The sequence below is a fragment of the Dipodomys merriami genome, unplaced genomic scaffold (genome assembly GCF_024711535.1).
Source record: "Dipodomys merriami isolate MVZ:Mamm:240054 unplaced genomic scaffold, mDipMer1.0.p SCAF_5, whole genome shotgun sequence".
Lineage (NCBI taxonomy): Eukaryota > Metazoa > Chordata > Mammalia > Rodentia > Heteromyidae > Dipodomys > Dipodomys merriami.
In genome coordinates, this window is record NW_027206068.1 from 70,679,483 (window position 1) to 70,694,099 (window position 14,617).

At 39.3% G+C, this 14,617-nt stretch overlaps 1 long non-coding RNA gene across 2 annotated transcripts in view; it reads right to left on the bottom strand.

Moving 5' to 3' along the window:
• The window catches only part of LOC138810168 (uncharacterized), a 28,537-nt gene extending 14,430 nt beyond the window's left edge, over positions 1–14,107 (bottom strand). Inside the window, exons 1-3 of one of the 2 annotated variants that reach the window (XR_011367046.1) lie at positions 14,044–14,107; positions 9,825–9,938; positions 6,092–7,400 (exon numbers count right to left, since the gene is read on the bottom strand). This is a non-coding gene — a long non-coding RNA (uncharacterized lncRNA). Of the gene's footprint in view, positions 1–6,091; positions 7,401–9,824; positions 9,939–14,043 lie in introns of those variants that run through there. The other variant, XR_011367045.1, reaches the window with a different exon arrangement.
• Positions 14,108–14,617: the final 510 nt, after the last annotated feature.

Below are 14,617 nucleotides of genomic sequence, written 5' to 3' on the forward strand. Positions count from 1 at the left end.
CTGTTCAGATAACTTCATCAGAGGACCTAAATTTGTTGTGCAGCATGTTCTAAGGGTAGAACTTTGAGCTCCAGGCCTCAGCAAAAATGGAAATGTTTAGACCCATGTTGAGGTCAGTAGAAAAAGACTCATGTTGAGATCAAGGATCTCAGATTTTCAAATCCCCGCGTTTCAGAGCAGTAATGCAACTGCATGAAAACACTGAGGTAACAGGGTAAGTTTCCTAAGCAGATCCACTCTTCTCTAACTCATTTTACCCTCGCAAGTTCTGATGGGAGGAAAGACATTACCTGGCATGGACCAGAAACAGTCCCAAGGCTGTCAGCAGCTACGACCCCTGGCTCCCCATTATCACTCCATTTATCCCATTATTCAAAGGTTCACCTCTTCAAAGTTCTTGTTCCAATCACCCAAAACAGAAGGCAAGTTTATTATTGGACCTTAATGTTTCCTCCCAGAACATGCTATTACCTCAGTTTATATGTCTCCTAATTAAACAAATGTAGCCATGAATAAAACACTGAAAATACTGCCCTCTGGACTTCATATAGTCATAGAGGGAGATTGGGAGTGGAGGGGACACATAAAAATCAAACATAACACATAATACATCATTACACTATACAGGAAAAAACAAGGCAAGGAAGAGGAATAGAATTTTTATTTAATCTTCATCTCTGACATGAGAAGATAAAATCCACAAGGATAAAGATGTCTTCTTTAAATATGTATTCAAAGATGACACATAACATTTATACATAAATGTGTACATATATATATACTTATATGCACATATATAGATAGCTGCTATCATATATCATCACATCTATCATAGATGGATAGATAGATTGATTTTTCATTACTATTTTACTTTGCCTTTGTCTTTTCTAAGGCAGCCCTCTCTAGTTCTCTGTGGCTATTTTACTGCTGAATGGTCAGACTTCAAGGACAGACAGAACCACAAGGCAAGCATAGTGATGTGTTTTTCCACAACCTCTGCATAACCAACACTAATGAAGAGAAGTGGGAGAGAAGGAGGCTCACAGGCATCAGGGAGCTGTGCTATAACCAGCGTTGGTCCAGCTGAGAGGTGAAAGTTCTCTCTTATGTGAGGGAAAGATTGGGCCAGTGCCTATCTTACCCACTCTGCTGCTCTCCTGTCCCTCTCCAAGGCTTCACCTGCCTTGTTCCTTGAAGGCAGACTGGCCCCAACGGTCCATTATGATCCTCCCTATTCTCTCCTTCACAGAGAACCCTTGAGAAATTACTTACCTCTGCTGGTTTCTGGGCTCAGCGAGGGCAGCTCCTGTCTGGCTAGTACTTCACACACATAACCTGCACTACTTCCATTCATGGTGAAGAAGGAAACTTTCCTCACAGAGAAACTCAGTCCAGTAACAACGGTACTATGCAGAGAGGAAGACATGACTGTTTGTTGTTTCCTTTCCTTCTCTTCTTCCCATGGGTTCTTAGTCACTGAAGTACCTGTTCTAAATTAGCTCATGCTCAATAAATCCCTCAACAATCAGTCTAGGGAAAAACAGAAAAAAACCTTTTAGCTATTTCCATTTTTGACCAATTATGGTATAGAACTTTTGAAAGTTTTCATTTATTGGAAAACTCTGAGATCTTCTCAGCCAGGGATTTCTTACGAACCTTCCCCCAAGGCTCTAACTCTAGATTTTCAGATGTCTTAGACCATAAGCAATTTGTCTTTTTTGGTTCTTTAGCTAAGGTTCTTTGTTATGTAGGGCCTTTATCAGAAGACACCTTAATTGACTATAAAACCTGTATACATACACAATACCAAATATCCTATGTTGCTCTGTGTTTGATCAAGGGAAGCAGAAGGTATTTGAGCTGTATTAAACATACATCGAGATCCAAAATGATGGATTCAATCAATGAGATTGCCGTGGGTTAGTGGTAACCAAGTGTTACCAGCAGGCAGAACCTCTGTATACAGGAAGAGGCTCTCCTCTGAACTAGTCTCTGTGTTTTATCTGATCAGTAACTTCACTTGCTTTTTCTTGGTGGTACTAAAGGCCAAACTCAGGTACTATTTGAACCAAATCCCCAGCCCTTTTTAATTTAGTTTTTTTTTCATAAGGTCTTGCATTTTTATGCATCTCTCCGGGGCTGGAGCTGTCCCTTACCATTCCATGCATTCCCACTTGCAACAATTTCCAGGACTGTTTGACAAGGCTGACTCTGACACTTCTCAGCCAGTGTGACAGGTGTGAATGAGTCCCTGCTCAGGGCTTGGGGAGTCACCATAATCCCCTCCCTTGACCTTGTAATTAGTAACCCATAAATCAGAAATCTAGTCATGCTACCTCCACAAGTAGCTAATAAAATGAAATCTGTTGAAAGTAAAACTAATTAATTAAAAATTTAAAAATAAAATCCTGCATTCACGTTCACAAAAGCCTGTATATACCAGGCTTTGTCAATGCCTTCATCAACTGCTCCCACCTCCATGAAGAACACCAACCCCTCCATTCATTTCCCAGAGGGCGGGTTCCTAGCTCCATAACCTTACAGAAGGCTATCGAGAGGTTCTGCCCCTAGTGTACCACTCTGGGCAGTGTCACAGGCTCTCCCTTTTCTGTGCATGCGTGCATCTGTCTGCTTTCAGGAAAGGTTCTAGCAGACACATTTGTATCTGATTACTGGCTGGGCCGCTTCCAAATGGGGAGAGCAGAAGGAAGCCTCCACAAGCAGCTATATTCACAACTTGGAATAACTGACGAAAATGTAAATTGCAAATCTGCTTGGTGCTGGAGAAGACAGAAAACGTAAGAGTTATAAAACATTTATCTGAGTTTGGGTTTTCATTTTAAGTATGCCTGTTAAATCTAAGAATGTCAATTGGTGCCGAAGGGTAAAATTGGAAATAAGCTTCCTTCCCAATTCCTTAAAATTGCTCAAGCCCAATGAGTGTGTCATATAATTTTACAGAAATGTTCTAAGCATGGAACTCCACGTTCTTGCAAAAAGAATGCTGTGAAAAATCTGATTTGCAACCTTTCCTCTCCTACTTAACAACATACAGAAGATACCTTCCCATATGGACATGCATTGTTCCACCTTCTTTTTCCTCATATAATATTCCATCATGTGGCTGTTGTATTCTACACTAGCTAACCCTCTATTATTATTATTATTATTATTATTATTATTATTATTATTATTATTATTATTATTGGTATTTTTGTCAGTCGTGGGGCTTGAATTCTGGGCTTGGGCACTGTCCCTGTACTTTTCAGCTCAAGGTGAGCACTCTACCGCTAGAGCAACAGTGCCATTTCCTGTTTTCTAGTGGTTTATTGGAAATAAGAGTCTCACAGACTTTCCTGCCCAGACTGGCTTTGAACCATGATCCTCAGATCTCCACCTCCTGAGTTGCTGGGATGACAAGCGTGAGTCACCAGCGCCCAGTTCCCTATTAATTTTTGTTGTTTCCATTTCTATTATGAAAATTGATGGTATGAACTTTCTTAGAAAATTTTTTTTAATTTAATTTTATTTTATTTGTGAACATACTGTACAGAGGAGTTACAATTACATGGGCAGGATAATGCGTACATTTCTTACGAAGCATTGCAGCCTCCTCCTTTGTTTCTTAGAAATTTTTAAGTTATGTATGCAGTTCGATTTCTGGAATAAATCCCTGACATTGACCATGAGATTTCTGGGATAAAACCCTGCAGTTGACATTTCTAGGTCAATATAAAGATGTATTAAAGTTTTTACTTTCTTTTTTGCCAGCACTTGGGTTTGAACTCAGAGCCTCACACTCGCTGAGCTTGCTTGCTCAGTTAGCATTCTACTATTAGATGAAGCATACCTCAATCTGGCATTATTTGGAGGAGAGAGTCTCGCAGGCTTTTCTGTCTAAGCTGGCTTCAAATAGTGATCTTTGGAGCATCAGCCTCCTGAGTAGCTATGATTACAGGTGTGAGCCACAGCATTTGACTAAGCTATTGTTTTTCTTTAGCATCAAATTGTAGTCAAATGATTTTGGAGTGGTTTGTACAATCACTAAGATGTCATGATAGGAGAGCTTGTTTTCATGAGCTAATATGAACCAAAAATATAATTTTATTTTACTTCTTAAGCTGAAGTAAAAAAAAAAAAAAGAATATGCCTTCAAGGAGAAATCAAGCTGGATGCTGGTGGATTACACTGGTAATCTTAGCTACTCAGAAATATGGGATCTGAGAATTGTAGTTCAAAACCAGCCTAAGCAGAAAGTCCATTATATGCTTGTCTCCAATTAACCACCAAAAAGCTTGAAATGGAGCTGTGGCTCAAGTGGAAGAGCATCAGCCTTAAACGATAAAACTAAGGGACAGTGCCCAGGTCCTGAGTTCATGCCCCAGTGCTGGTACAGAGAGATAAAAAGAGAGACAGAGAGACAGAAAGAGAGTGATTGGCAAACCTAATCAAATGAAAAATATGAGAGATAAAAATTACCTACACCGACTAAAAAAATATGTGGTACAACTAAGTATTCCTAAATGTGTTAAATGAGTTGAATTCATTTATCATTCCAACACAGAAAACTGAAGATCCAGACCCAGATGGATTTACTATTGTATTCTATCAAATATTTAAAGAAGAAATAATACCAATCCTATTTAAACTCTTCTAGAAATTTTGAAAGAAGAGAGTGCCTCCCAATTCATTTTATAAGGCAAGAATTATCTCCACACCAAATCAATCAAAAGACAATCAATCTAACTAACATCACTTGTAAATATAGATGAACACTTCTTAACAAATACTTTATCCCAATTATATCCAACAATAAATTAGAAAGATATCATCAAAATGGTAATTTATCCTAAAATGTGAAGCCGATATAACATTAAGAAATAATTCTATGCAGCTCCGTTAACAGAATGCAAGGAAAAAGCCACTGAATATTTTCAGAGGTCCAGGGAGGGCATTTGACACAAACCAACATCTAGTGATTTAAAACTCTGAGAATACTAGGTAGAAAAGAAATAAACCTCAAGCTGAGGAATAGAGCCTATGAAAACAGTTGACATGTTATACTCACTGATGACAGACTAAATACAGTCTTTTTAAGATGGGGAACAAGGTGGAGTATCTACTCTCTTCATTTCTGATCAACATTGTACTGGAAATCCTTGCCAACTCAATCAAACAAGAAAACGGAATAAAAAGCTTACAGTTAAGAAATAAAGAAACAGCTGGGCACCAGTGGTTCACACCTATAACCCCAGCTATTCAGAAGGCTGAGATCTGAGGGTCCTGGTTCAAAGCCAGCCTAGGCAGAAAAGTCCCCATGAGACTCTTATTTCCAATTAGCCATTCAAACACCAGAGACAGTGTTGTAGCTCAAGCAGTAGAACACTAGCCTTGAGCACAAAAAGGCTCAAGGACAGTGTCTAAGCTCTGAGTTTAAGCCCCACAACCACCACCACCACCACCAACACCACCACCAACAAAAAAAAAAACAGAAAGAAAAGAAAAAAGAAAAAAAAGAAACAGGTCTCTTTACCTACACAAGGCATTCTAAGGGATTCTGTTCTGTGTACTGGTTTTCTAAGCCTAAATCCATCAAAAATAGGAAGTGTGTTTATTAGTCACTGAGTAAAAAGGTCAATATGCAAAAATCCATCATCCATCATGTCAAGTGAAATAAGCCAGACTCAGAAACATACATCACAAGATTTCTCTCATACATGGAGTATCTAAAGGAAAAGATATGAGAGTAGGAAGGGACTGTTAGGCAATAAGACTGAGACCAGCAGGAGAAAAAGGTCAGTGATGTGGGCAATAGCAATAGTATGAGGGGTGACTTACAATCAAAGTACCTTATTCACTTTTACAAAAATGCCATGTGTTAAACCCAACTAACATGCTAAGAATAAGCTATAGTACTTATATATCCTAGAAATAGACAATGTAAAAAGCATAAAGAAAACTAGGATATACTTAACAATCTATAAGAGGACCTACATACTTAAAATTATAAAACACTGCTGAGATAAGTAAGATCTAAACAGATGGTGAAATATTTTATTTTCATGAAGTAAAAGACAAATTCGTTAGAACACCCATTCTTTTTAACTTAGTTCGTGAATTTCATGCAATTTAAATTAAAATCTAGGAGGATTGTTAATGTTGAAAAACTGGCTATAAAGTTATATAAGGCAACATTATAATCGTATTATTATATTTGTAGTAAATATTACATATATATAACTTTAATATAAGGTCATATTAAATCTAAGAATCAGACACAAAAACCAACACATCCCCTCTTTGGCCAAGCTCTTTTGAGTAACTTTCTCCAAATACTTAAGAGAACAGGAAATTTTGTTGGCTGCAAAGAAGCTAGATACTAGCATGTGTAATATGGGTAGCACAATTTTAAAGGATACAGCAATTTTAGTGAATATGCCATGATTTCAAGATAATGTATGATCATGAATAAACCATCAAAACTGGAGCCAAGAAACCAGAATGTGAATTCCTGTTCCTGCTTGCTGTCTTGTATGATAGTGTACTTTCTTGCTTCCTTAGTTTGAATTATCAGAGCCTTGGCATACACAATGTGTATTTTTGTTCCATCTCTGCCTTGCCCAAGGTCAAGGAGAGAGGAGAACAGAACCGTTCAGCCTCCACCAAGTCTCCTCAAAAACTAATCTGTTGGTGGAACCTTGGACAGAGCTAACATTTCAACAAAATCAGCTCTCTAGGTGACATCAGAGCCACTAAATTCCAGAGAGCAGCTTATATGCAGATCCTTTACATAAATGTACCTAAATTACTCATTTTTCAGGTGAGTAAAACTGAACATCCTTTAATCCCAGCCCATTCCTTGTCAGTGTTTGACACTGGACTTCAGGTGACAGGAGATGTCATGGCCCACAATAAGGAATGGAATAGACAGGGTTATTGCCTTACTATAGAGTTTTTGTGTTCAATATATATATTATTATAAATAGACTCATTAATCTAAGGGCAAGTCCCTACCTACTAAAGAAGAGATGAGAAGGAACAAGTCTTCACACGTCGATCATCTTCTAAAACCCCTGCTGCATCTTCACATCTCACCTTCTTCCTTGTATTCTCATAGCAACTGGGTTTTTCAAATGCAGATCAGATCAGGTCTCGCTCTTGATGAAAATCTTTCCCCAATGTCATCACGTTAAAGCCCAGTTCCAGCAAGGCCTTACCTGATTTCCAGAAATGTTATCTCGGGCCAAGCCTTTCCCATCCCCATGTCATCCAGAAACCCAGACAATCCTCCACTTCTTCGTGTTCACTGTTCCTTCTCTGGGGGAGTCCACTCCACTTCCCACTGAGCTTTGTTCTAGTTAACATCAGGTATCAGGTAAGACACGTTCTTGCAGATGCTCCTGAAAATTACACACAGGTCCAGGGGCATGCCCAGATGTTCTCCAGATGTTCATAGAGCACTTGACAGGGCATTACTTAGATTGCATATAGGATGAAATGACTCAGCTCACAGCTGAGGCTTTTGCTAGAAATTCCCTCAGTAAAAGAGAAGTGTCTTACAGTCCTTCCTCTAAGGCAGCAAGGCCTATTAAAGCAGCAGTACTTCATATTTCAGCTGCTCAAGTGACCCATCAGGACCATTGTGAAGAACTGCCATAGCTTGAGAGCTCCCCGTGGAACTGAAATCCCTGAGACAGTTGCATTTCACTCTGTCCATCCACGTCCCTAAGGCCATTATAGACTGTTCCAAAGATCAGTCTAGACCTAAGGTAACAATATACTCTCCTTCTCTAAATGATTCACTATTTGTAATTGTGTATGTGCATGCGGGCATGTGAGTTTGTATTTTTTCAGTAGGGTTTTGCTGTTGCCCAGGCTAGCCTCAAACTCATAATCCTCATGCCTCAGACTCCCAAGTTGGGTCTTATCTGTGTGTGTGTGTGTGTGTGTGTGTGTGTGTGTGTGTGTGTGTGTGTGTGTGTGTGTGTGTGTGTGTGTGTGTGTGTGTGTGTGTGTGTGTGTGTGTGTGTGTGTGTGTTGGTCCTGGGACTTGAACTCAAGTCTGGGCACTATCCCTGAGGATTTATTTTGATCAAGGCTATCACTCTGTCACTTGAGTCACAACTCCACTTCTGGCCTTTTGGTGGTCAATTGAAGATGAGTGTCACAGTCTTTTCTTCCCAGAGCTGGTTTTGAACTGAAATCCTCAGATCTCAGCCACCTGAGTACCTAGGATTATAGATGTGAGCCACTGGCACCAACAGGATCTGTTTTTATAACATATGGGACTATTTCTCTTCATCAAATACAATGCATTCCAGATGAGACAGTGTCCACTTTGCCTAGTGGTTTTTTTTCTCAACATTTTCAATTAAATTCAAAATAGTCAATAGTTATTCAAATACTAAATTTCTTGTGAAATTTTTTCTCATTTTAATTTTAAATAAGGTTGAGTACTTTTCATATTTAAAAGCCATTTATATTTCTTTTTCATGGATTTATTGGTTTGCAAGAGAACTTCATGTATAAATCAAATAAGCCTTTACTTCATGTGTTTTTATTTTTGTATTTTATTCTCCTCATGCATAAATATTTCATTCTTGTGCAGTTAGGTTTAACAGCCTTTTAGTCTCCTGGGATCTGTGTTTTCCACTGAAAAGCCTACATTCGTACTCCAAAATAATTAAAGAGGAAAAAAAATCTCATTTGTAACTTTCTACATTCAAATCTGTTTCAACCATCTGTAATTTATTTTTATTTTGGAAGCAAAGGATATAGATCCTGGGTTGTGTTTTTTCCAGACATTTTCTTTAATGCAATGTGTATTTCTAGGATAAAGAGAAGTGGAGAAGGAAAGAGGGAAGAGGGAGAAAAAGGAAAGAACCAAGATAACCAGTTTAGAGAATTTCCCTGACCAAAAACAAAAACAAAAACCAGATAGAAACCTCTTCTCTCTCCACTAAGCTAAGAAGAATGCGTATTTAGCAGATTTAGACATGAATGAACAAGATACTAGAATAACTAATGATACAAGGAGGGCTAGAGAATATGAGCCTTCAGCATTTTATCTTATGTTTGACACTTGGAAAGACTGAGTGACTTGTTAAGGTCATGTAGCAACCAACTAGTTAATCTAGAGAGAGAGAGCAAGGATTTCTTCCACAGGTTAGGGTCCTGATGTCCATGAACAGTTGCTTGGAGAAATCTCTCAGGACCCAGTCAATACTTGAGATTCTCTATGAAGTTGGTGACATCAGAGCTTGAGTCACAGCCCCTACCACATAATCCAGGCATTTCTGTAGTGTCTATTCTTTAAGACATGATTCTAAGAAGTCTTCCATCTCAAGTGAATTCAGAATTAAATATATTAATTCAGGACATGTGAATTCCATTTCTCCTATGTCTGTTATATTCTCCCCATAAAATCAGCACATAATCTTTTACATAATGGGTATTAATGAGATAGCAGTCAACTAAATGACATATATAAGTACTATTTATATTTAGTTGATAAAGCAAAATAGTATGCAATTTTATAGTAGAGTCTTTGGTATCAAAACTGATTGAAATTCAGCCTCTGTTATACAGCAGTGGTTCTTTGTAGCTATTATTCATATGAAGACTGATACAGGAGACGTAGCCATTTGTCACAGCTACCCCTGGTTCTGTGACATTCATGATGCATTTGAGTCATTCCACCTCTTCCTTATTCTGACAGATTTCAGCATCAAGTAAAGACATAAACACTTACTACTGTTTTAAGCTTAAACATGAAACATGCTTAATACAAAGAAAATTGAAGATTTTTCAATAGTGTAACTTACATTTTCTTACCAAGGAATACTTCACAAGTGAAGGAATTTCATATTATTTCGAAGTCTCATTTCCTGTAGAAAATGATGTCCTTCCTCTAATTTTTAAGGGATAAATAGGTAACTCTGAAAAAAACACAGAGAATAATGTGTTACCCAAACAAAAATTTATCACACATTTAAGTGTAGCATTGCAATATATGCAAAATCATGGCTGTGCTGTGTGAATTTTTAACATATGTGACAAGTCGATCAAGTAATCTATAATTAGTATTTGTTTCCGTTGTCTAAGCAAACTGTCAGAAGCGAGTTGTAAAGGGTAAAACTTGGCAAAGCAAGGCTTTCTGTGCATGTGTGATGTCATGATTTGAATTTTGTTTTTCCTGTTCTTCAAGGGATGCTGGTGTCTTGGAAGATGTGTTTCTCGCAATGAGGCAGTACGTCTCCCTCTCTAGTATAGAGACAAGGAGAGAAAGAAGACCCTGTGGTATCAGAATAAACTTGACTTTGAATACTATAAGCTCCTGCTCTTTGAGAGAGGGAGTAAAATGCAAGCAGGTAGGCTGGGCTGGTGACATTACTTCTCTTCGGAACTAGAGCTCAGACAGAATAGCTTAAGCATTAGAACAAGAAAATTGTGTTGGCTTATCCATTTTCTTTCATTTGTGGAGCCTAGGATCAAAACCAGGGCCTTGTGTATGCTAGGCAAGTGCTCTAGCACTGAGCTACCTCCTTTTCCCTACTGACCAGCTTTTAAAAGGGCAAAGTCTCCGAAAATCCTCCCATTAAAATACAAGTCTTGGGGCTGGGAAAGTGGCTCAGTGGTAGAGTGCTTGCCTCGCATGCATGAGGCCCTGGGTTCGAGTCTCAGCACTATATAAGCAGAAAAAGCTGGAAGTGATGCTATGGCTCTAGTGGTAGCCTTGAGCTGAAGAGCTGAGGAACAGCGCCCAGGCCCAGAGTTCAGGCTCCACAACTGACATAAAAAAAAATGCAGGTCTTGTCCCCTTCTCCTTGAGTCTGAGAAAACTTATATTGCTTGAGTAATGAACCATTTTGTCATACTTAATTACTGGGCCCAGTTTATAAAAGGCACGCAGCCTCAACCTCCTTACCTGTTCTACATGCATGAATTCCAGCCACCCTGACAGCCAGCTGTATTGGTGAGGTCATGCACTCCATAGTCCCGGCTCATACCAAATTTTAGATCTCTCTTTGGGGCATCACACAGGCAAGGAAAGCTATTTGGGATCTTCTCCATCAGCTCTCTGCCACTGAAAACCTAAACCCACTGAAAACCTCCACTTGGGATGAATGGGTGGATCACCTACATGAACCCGAACTGAACACCTTATCCACACAATTTTGAGACGTATTAAAATCAGGATTTTTTTTGAGCTACTAGATTTCAGGGTTAGCAATAGATAATCAGCAGAAGCTAGAAACTAGCAATTCACCCTTAATTTTGCTGATCCTCCCCCCTGCCCGACACACACACACACACACACACACACACACACACACACACACACACACACACACACACACATTCTCCAGGTTCATGCTTCCAAGGACCATTTAACCCTCACATGATTTATTTGTGTGCCAGAGCTGAAAAGATAAACTCCTGCTTTTCGACACTGCCATCATTAGAAATATGCAAAGATATGCTTGAGAGACTGTGGGAAAGCAAGAGGATATCAAGAGTCAAAGTCAGCAGCTGGCGCTGGTGACTCATGCCTGTAATCCTAGCCACTCAGAAGGCTGTGATCTGAGGATCCCAGTTCAAAGCCAGCCTGCTCAGAAAAGTCCATGAGACTCTTATCTCCAATAAACTATTCAGAAAAGGCTGGAAGTGGCGCTGTGGCTAAAGTGGTGGAGCAAAGGAAGCTCAAGGACAAGTACCCAGGCCTTGAGTTCAAGCCCCAGGACCAGCAATAAAATAAAATACAATAGTCAGAGCCAGAATACAAAGCCTTGGTAGTCTGAGGAAATCATTAAAATGGAGGAGTCTTAAACAATAGGAAGAAAATTCAGACCCCCTATAGTAAGTCATCCAATCTTATTTGCCACCTCCCCTCACCAACAAGAGGAAGTGAGTTGCTTAGTGATCTAAAATGTAACCCAACCACCAAACACATCCCTTTCCTCTACCCTTTTCTTTTCTCTTTTCAAGTCAGTAGTGGGGTTTGAACTCTGGGCCTGGGCACTGTCCCTTAGCTCTTCAACTCAAGGCTAGCACTCTACCACTTGAGCCACAGTGCCACTTAGTTTTCTGGTGGTTTATTGGAGATAAGAGTCTCACAGACCTTTTGTCTGGGCTGGCTTTTGAACCTAGATCCTCAGATCTCAGCCTCCTGAGTAGCTAGGATTACAGTTGTGATCCACCAGCGCCTGGCCCCCTACCCTTTTTCTACCATATTGCCCCCACACCACTCCAAGCTGAGTTTATGGCAAAACAGAGAAAAACAGAAATGCTTGCAGGAACAACAAGGCTAAGATCCAATGTTGCATATCCAAGAAAAAAAAAAGGCACAAGAGAATTATCTGTCTCTGGCTAAATAATAATATGTAATTAGATGGAGTCTGATAATTCAAATCTAAATATCAAGAGATTCCAGTGGCACAGGGAAGAATCTGAGCAGATGTCAAAGTGTTTATTGCAGTCCCTGGTTTCCCTTCCCTCCTCCCCTCAAAATATACATTCAGAGACAGTCACAGCATTATCTAACTTCCCATGGGAACATGTACAACCTTTCCTCAAGATCCTCCTCAGCTTGAAGTAGCTTCTTCCTTTAGATTTTCTAAAATAAAACAATCTTTGCCTTATGAAACAATTGAAACAAAATGTAGCTTGTATTATCATTGACTGATGAACAGACACATTGTATCTGAGTGTGGTGTGTGTGTGTGTGTGTGTGTGTGTGTGTGTGTGTGTGTGTAGGTGTGTGTGTGGTGCATTTCTAAGGCCATGAGTGGTGACTGCATAGTATATACTACAAATGGAGATGCTTTAAATGAAATATATGCTAGCACCTTCCAGATTACCTGAGAATCCATGGTGAGAGCTGCTATACACTGTCAAAAAGAAACGTACTCATTACCTGACTTATGTAGCTGTAACTCCTCTGTACATCACCTTTACAATAAAACTTTTTTTGAGATGGGAGCTAATTGACCGCCAAGATGATTCACAGAAAAAGTTGATAATGACTCTTCGCCCATAAGGATGAAAAAGTTCAGGAAAAAGAAAAGCAATCACCATGAAAGCCCAGCAGGGCCTCCCTTTTGTTGTACTGAGCTGCCAGTGTTTGATTTGGTTGCACATACAGGAACAAAAAAGCTGCTGTAGCCAATCACAGTATAGGTGGCGTACAAGACACAGATGGAGAAGGATTTCTTTCAGCCAAAGCCTGCAGGGCTGTCAGAGATGATGTTGGTTTTGGAATCAATCACAGGGATCAAAGAAAGCAGTAACAATGAAAATATTCATTGACAAAGGGATAAACTTTGTGAAAAGATGGAAAGGCAACTGAGGAAGGAATCCACAGGACACTGCAGGTATCATCAACGCAGAAAACCTTAAAAATGACTATCTTTCCCACTAATCTTATCTGAAGCAAGAAGTCAACAATTAAGGACACAGAGTGCTTGTTCAAAGCCAGGGAAGCACAGGAGACAGAAGGAGGAGCACTAAACGAATTCCCTTAGTTCTTTGAGCTCTTTCTTTCAGAGAAAGCTACAGAACAGATTAGAATTAGCTTGACTCTCCATGCTCCAAGCCTCAAAGTACATGGAGACAGATTTAAAATTATGCTCAGAGATTATGTAGGTTACTCTACATTACAATTATCTAATAGACTCAAAGCTGCATTTTTCTCTCCTTTTGTTCAATTGGAATAGACTTTATTGCTTTTTTCTTTCTGGTTGTCCATTGCTCAACTCTCTTATTATGTGGTGTTTTTCTTGAGCCTTTGAATAAATCAATAGTAAAATCTTCAGGCTTGTCTGGTCTGAAGCTGTCAGAGGCACCTTGGAAGTTTACGTAGTCTGCATCCTGTTAGCCTAGTGAAGAGGTAATAAAGAAGGAGTGCTGATCCACCGGGCATTGGGAACAAACACATCCATGGCGGCCTCTGACAGCTCAGTTAGAAGGATGAGAATTGACTCATAGAACATTCCAAGGGATACCACGACCTGCCAGCGGCTAAGGGACGCCTTCCTGATGTACCTGGGTAACACGAGGAATGTAAAGTGGGAACTGTGGGAACACAACTCATCAGGTACTCTTGCATCTGAAAAAAGAAAGGAAAAAATGTACTTAAATTAAAATGAGATATACCTCCATTAGTATAAAAAATAAGAATACCTTGTTCAGGACTTAGGAGGGTTTCAGGGAGTAACTATACAAATTAACAGCTTTCCTGTGTGATTAGAAATCCCCCTGAAGATAGAGGGATATAATCAATCTTGGAAGTTCCTTTGTTTAATGTTTACATAAGCATCTGAATATTTGTGTGCATACACACACACACACACACACACACACACACACACACTCACGCGCACACATTCCTGTGTTCCCTTTCAAGCAAAGTATCTGCCCCACTGCCCTTCTTTCCTCTCTAACTATAATCTGAAAAAATCTTTGTTACAATGCTGTCAGCATGATGGTATTCTCTTAGTTTTAATTTATCCAGAATTTTCTATAACTTCTCCAATTTAAACTATTTTTCCATGTTATTTCTATAAATATGCCAAACTACATTTTCCAATTTGTGATTTAAAAAAAGACAAGCGAGACT